Source organism: Nannospalax galili, unplaced genomic scaffold, assembly GCF_000622305.1.
Source record: "Nannospalax galili isolate Female #2095 unplaced genomic scaffold, S.galili_v1.0 scaffold207, whole genome shotgun sequence".
Classification (NCBI taxonomy): domain Eukaryota; kingdom Metazoa; phylum Chordata; class Mammalia; order Rodentia; family Spalacidae; genus Nannospalax; species Nannospalax galili.
The window spans coordinates 2,052,430-2,059,127 of NW_008358517.1; positions in this window are offsets into that span (position 1 = coordinate 2,052,430).

Consider the following 6,698-nt stretch of genomic DNA (forward strand, 5'->3'; position numbering starts at 1 on the left):
AGCAACACTTCCCCCTTTTACAGATTACTTCATTCTTGAAATTTCCCCACCCCTAGCTTCTCTTCCTCCTTTTACTTGTTATATAGCAAACAGAAAAATAAAAATTTCAGAGCTTGATCAGACCACCTGTCTTGCTCTCATTTCTCGTGTCTCTTGTCCTTCCATTCATCCATTCTCTCCTCAGGTCCACATTGAAGACCCTGCTGGCCAGGGGCATACAATGAATTTTTTTTATGTTTTTTTCCCTTTAATGACTTGAATTCATGAGTATATTTGTATGTAACACTATTCCCAGTCTGACATGAACAAATTACTACTCACCCTGATATGGCTAAATGTAATATTTATGGAAAATATGAATTTTAATTCTTGTGTTCTATCTCTGACTCTGTCAGCAAATTTCAACTGACAAGTTTGTGGTTAGAACACTAACACAGCAGCTAGAACCACTGGTCTTGGGTCTGATGAAACTACATCAATTCTGTTTGTCTCAGATGGTGATTTCTGAAATGATTTAAGGCAGAATTTTTTTAAAACATTTGTTTCTTTCTAAATTTATAATAATTTGCCTAAATTTGAGACTATACATAAGTTTCCTTCTCACTGTAACCCAGTGCCTAAGACTTAGAAGATATGTGCCACTTCCCTTTGGGCTCACAACACTGGATTAGGAGTCTCTCTGGGCCAAGACTGCAGCCTAGGTATCTGCTTCCTGTACACTCCCAGTGTCCTGTCTGATCTTTCCCACAACACCAGATAGGGAATAGATAAAAATAAGGATAAAACAAAATTCCAATTCAGTTAATCAATGAGTTTTATAAGGTCACTTACAGGAGTATGGATGAGGAGCTACCCACAGGATAAGAAAGGACTCACAGTCTCTTGAATCACCAAAAATGCATCTCAGTGTGAATGATGGCTCACAAAAGCTGGAAACCTTAGCATGCTGTGCAGCATGAACACAGCACAGCGCTGTTGGAGAGTGTCTCATTAAAGAAGCTCAGGTGGTCTGAATATCTTCCAGGCATCTTGGCTTGTTTCTCTGTCTTCAGGCAGCTGGGTTGGTCTGAGCTTCATTTATTCAGCCCTGCTTGCCGGACAGTGTCTCTCAGCAATCCTCAGGGCTTAGATATGCTTTGGGAGGAAGGAAACTAGTTTATCTGGGGACTTCCTGAAGCTTTTGAGTTGTTTACTTCCTGAGTTTAAGGAGCTTCTTTCAAGACCGAGTGTTTTACCTCCCTTTAGATCATCCTGTGTGTTAAGAAATTCCCCTCCACATTGCTATATTTTTATCTTGGAGAATGTTGCTACATAACAATATTATGCCTAGTGAAATGTTGGTACAAATTGTTAATTTGATGGTGTGGACAGTAAGAATTACTACTGCTACGTTCATTGGACACTGCACGTGATCTCCTTCTAATACTTTAATAGAAACAAGATTTAGTATTATCTGTAAGATATTATGTTTTGTTGCTACTGTTTTCATTGTCAAATTATATTTATGGAAGCTTTAATCTGGAGGTTTTAAAATATATGCTAAACTGCCTATAAAAATACTTTCTGTGTAAATGGAATTAATTAGAGGAAGACAATGTTTTAGCAAACTCTAGAGAAATAGAAATAAATGAAAATAATGAAAGAAAAAATTAGCCTATAACAAAACAAAAAATACTTGCTTTTATTTGAAATTGATAAAGGGAGAAAGAACAGCCCCTAGGGTGTCCTTAGGCACATTCATAAAATAATATAAGAATGGACCTAAATGGAAGCTTTAGGACAATTTTATTCGAATTTAAACAAAAATTGTCATGGCAGGCAAGCTGGTAATCTTACTAGCTGCCATGAGGAGGAGAATAGAGAGGAAAAGGAAAGAAACCTCCTCTGCATGGAGATCAGACACGTGCTGACTGGCAGCCACATGGTGGGAAGAAGGAAGCTTTAGAGAAAAACTAAAGAAATACAATATGCCAGGGCAGCCCAAAGCATTAGAGAAAGCAGGTTTAGAAAAGAGATATGAAGAAGGAAAGGAGAGATCACACTTTTCTGAAGAATTCAGAAAAGCAGGCAGACCTACAGAGAGCTACAAGTCTGTGGCCTGATCCAGAAGCACTGAACTAAGAGGCAGGATTCTAGGCAGGAAAAGTTCACAGTCTCATTAACAACACACTAGGTATTCATCCATCTATTTAGCATGACTTAAGGTGGTCCTGCCTTCCTAGGAGTGGGCCTATGACCAGGTGATTGAAACTGGAAAGTGGATCTTCCAAGAAACAGAGGTTTTATAGTCTTGATCAGTTCATTTTTGTGCTTTTGCTATTTTAGCAAAATCACATTGAAAATATTTCTGAGCTAGCTTCTTTATTTTTTTTTTACTAAAATGTGTATTTATTACAAAAAAATACTTCTTGTGGTGCTCAAGATGAAGCCCAGGGCCTTCAAACATGCTAGGAAAGTGCTCTGCCACTGAGCTACATGCCCACCCCAAGAATTCCTTTTATTTCTAAAGGAGATAACTATTTCCTCTGTTTTAAGAATAGAAGTTCTTCCAAAACCTTGGTGAAAATTTTTCATATCTGCCTGTAGTTATATTAGGGATTGCTTCAGCTAACATTTTAAAGAGAATGAGAGCTGCAAGGTGCTCTAGATCATTCAAATTCATGGAACTTTCAAAGTTAAGCCTATGCTTCTGATTGGAGTAGGATCATGTTCTCTGCAACAATTATGAATTTATTTTTATTCTAAGTTTTGCTCCTGGGTTTTGATGCCTTTAGAACTAAAGCAAAAATAAAGAATGTAGAATTCCCAAAAATATTTTTATTAATTAAATGTTACTATTCCATTTATTGAAAGCGAATTGATCTGCCCTCTAGTTAGCCAATGAACAAACCATATTTTTCTCTCAATTTCACCTTCGTTTCATGTTGTTTTCACAAATATGCGGGAAGAAACAAAAGTAGGACATAAGACATTATATTCATCTATGAGTATAAACATAATCGTTTATCTTTTTTAGTACATCAATTTCCTTTTTATATTGAAACGGGGAGAAGAGGGTCCCCTATAGTGTTCTTAGTCTCATTCATAAAAGAATTTAAGAATGGACCCAAACAGAAGCTTTTGCAATTTTATTAGCATCTTAAAAAAAAATCCTCAGAGCAGGCAAGCTGGTAATCTTGGCAGCTGCCCTGAGGAGGAGAATAGTGGGAAGAAGGAAAGAAAGCCATGAAAGACAGGAAGATTTAGAGCCTGCATAGAGGTCAGACACTTAGCTGACTTGCAGCCATATGGCTGGGAGAAGGAAGCTTTAGAGAAAAAGTGAAGAAACAGTAAGAAAGGCATGAAGAAGAAAAGGAGAAATTACACTTTCCTGAAGATTTCAGGAAAGCACAGATTTATGGAGTCCTACATGGTTGTGGCTGGTCTGGAAGTTCTGCAGGGACCTGAGCTAGTTCCATGCAGGAAATATTCACTACCTTATTAACACACCAGGTATTCTGCCCATCTATTTAGCATACCTTAAGGTGACCCTGCCAGTCCTATGACTAGATGATTGACCAGTTAAACTTAACACAAAATGGAAGGTTTAGGGTATTATACTAGCTTACTTGAATTTACTGATGAGACAGGGTTCACCTAGGTGAGTCTCCCCTAGATTCAGTCCTAGTATTAGCTAAGCACCAACTTTTATGTACATGCATCTTCAGTTGTTTTTTCATGCAAGCCTTAGGGTGAAAGCATGCTAGGGCAGTGAGGATCAGCAGCACCCTGAGGTGTGTATGATGGGGTTGAGGGTGAAGGAGCTGGCTTTCTTACCTAAGGAACAATGATAACCATTCTGACTTGACTATTGTCATTAGGGTCAAGGAAAGGGTATCCCGGTAGAAAATTTCATACATGCATGGAATGTGTTTTGATAAATGTAACTCCCCAGTTTTTCCCATCCAACTCCTATGGTTATCACCAATACACCTTCTCTCTATCAACGAGTTCACTTAGAGATGCCATTATATGCATGGATGTAGAGACAGCCACTGGAACACACATAGCCTGTCAGGAGTTACATTCCTGAAGAATAATGACTTTCTCTCTCCCAGTTGACATCAGTCACCACTAATCCCCACTTAGATGTGGGTGTTTGTTATTCCCTCCCTGTTCCTCACTGGGAATTTGGTGGCCTAATCCTGTGCAGATCTTGCAAATGTCAGGACAACTACTTTGGAAGCAAGTGTCAATGGTGTTCTTCTGTCCTACAAATACTGTTCTGCTTCAGATGTGCATTACCTTGCATTCCTGAAGAATACTGACTTTCTCTCTCCCAGTTGACATCAGTCACCACTAATCCCCACCTAGATGTGAATGTTTGTTATTCCCTCCCTGTTCCTCACTGGGAATTTGGTGGCCTAATCCCGTGCAGATCTTGCAAATGTCAGGACAACTACTTTGGAAGCAAGTGTCAGTGGTGTTCTTCTGTCCTACAAATACTGTTCTGCTTCAGATGTGCATTACCTCAGGTTCTTGCAGCCTTTCCAGCACTTTTTCCAGGATAATGGCTGAGCCTTGAGGAGGGAGTGTGGTAGATGTTCTATTTACAGCTGGGCACTACAGATTCTTCTATTCTATTAGAATCAGTGAGCATCTATGCTTGATGTTCATTTTTTACTGAAGCTACAACATACACCATAATGTTTATCAATTAAATTCAAGTTAAAAACTGAAATGAATAAAATAGTTATAGATAATATGCTGTTTGCAGCTCATGTGTTCTTACAAACATGGTGTCAGCATGCACAAGACTCATGCAACTCGATCAGATAACATCCAGCAGGGAACTGGGAAAATTAGCAGATGGCCCCAACTTTAGCTGAAGAACTGTTGGACAGCTTATTACTGCTGGGTTAGGGAGAGTTGATCTTCTTTAAGGGAGACATTCTAGATATGCTGACTAGACTCACTTTATGAACTTCTACAGAGGGAAATCTGGGTACAAAAAATTGATTCAATAACATATATAACAGAATGCATGAAATCTGGTGTGGGGGTCTATGGGAGGTGAGAATGGGGGAGGGGGTATAAAATGATTAAGATGTTTTATATGAAATGCACAAAACTGCAATAAAAGTATACAGCAGATATTGTGGAGGTGGAAACCTTTTGCAATGTGATGGTAATTAAGAACTTAGTAACCGGAAATCTCTTAAGAGACAGGTATGGGGGCGGTGAGCAGGAGTCTCCCATCCTGCCCCCTGTGGTTGCCCAGGATGGAAGTCTTTGTTTTCCAAAGTTTTCTCATTCCTGTAAACTTTGTGGCCATATGTTACCTTGCTGAATTATCACCTATACCTTTTACTTAATTGTCATCTATGTGCTGTTTTGCCTTTTGTTTTCATTTCCCCGCGGGAGTATGAAAGCCTCCCAAAACATGAACAGGAGTTCCGACTCCTTTATTTGTGGTGTCAGGCCCTCTAGCTTCAAATTAAACTTTGTTGCCTCATCTGACTTCACCTGTTGATCTCTGATTTTTCCATAACACAGGGAGGTTAAAAACAAACAAACAAACAAACAAACAAAAAACCCAATTATTTTTCTTATATATCAGATTTCTTAATAGGGTTACAGTATTATTTTAAAATGTGTATTTGCTAATATGGGCTTCCATTACCAAAGCATATCTAATCCCATTTCCCAAATTCAGGTACCTGAATGCCCCCTCAACTCCACTTTCTTTATATTCGTGCCATTTTTCTGTAATACCTAAGTCCAATTAGAGCTGTCCAGATGTGCATGGGCATGGGGACATACACCAAAACATAGGACATTGATTAGTGACCATATACTCAATAGCCTCCTTCTCCCAGAAACTATACTGTTAATAATTTCTTGGTAAGGGTTGGGACCTGGAGATCATCTACCCCATCTATACTGGTCTTTTGACTCACTTGATCTTATGTAGGTCTTGTACAAGTAACCACAGATTATGTGAGTTCATGAGTGTTGTAGCTGTGCCATGTTCAGAAGACAGCATTTCACAGCAGCCTTCTCCATCCTTCAGCTCTTGCATTCTTCTGCCTCCTCTTCTGCAATATTTGCTGACCTTGGTCAATATAGGATGGCCTATTTAGAAATGAGCATCAAGTCTCTTATTCTCAACACTTTGACTATTTATTCATCTCTCCACTGACTCTTGCTACAGCAGAAAGAAGATTCTCTGATCAAGGCGAGCAGCCTGGATCTATGGGTATAAGAATAAATATTTAGAAGGCAATTCAATAGCATGACCAGTTAACCAAACAAGGGCATTAGGTTACTTAGGATCTATAACCTCCCTAGCCATAGGCTTTTGACCAGGATTACAGTGCCAGATGGGAAGTTCCCTCCTGTGGACCAGGCTACAAATATCATAAGGTCACTAGTGGCCCATATCTCGTGTTTCACTGTTGTATCAGCAGTCACATTTTGCCTGGCAAGTCAGTATTTCAGTATGCAGAATCCAGCACTGGGAAAGATCATTGATGTCTTTTATCCCTCAGCAGCCTGCATAGCACTTTCCTGTAGTATGAAAGCCAGACAGCAGGGAGAAAATTTTCTGATCACTTTGAGATTGATTTCTTTATGTACTGTGGCCAAACTGTGTGATGTTTGGGGCCAATAGTGTCTTACTATGTTGTTCTGATGGGTAACTATGGTCAGTGGCAATA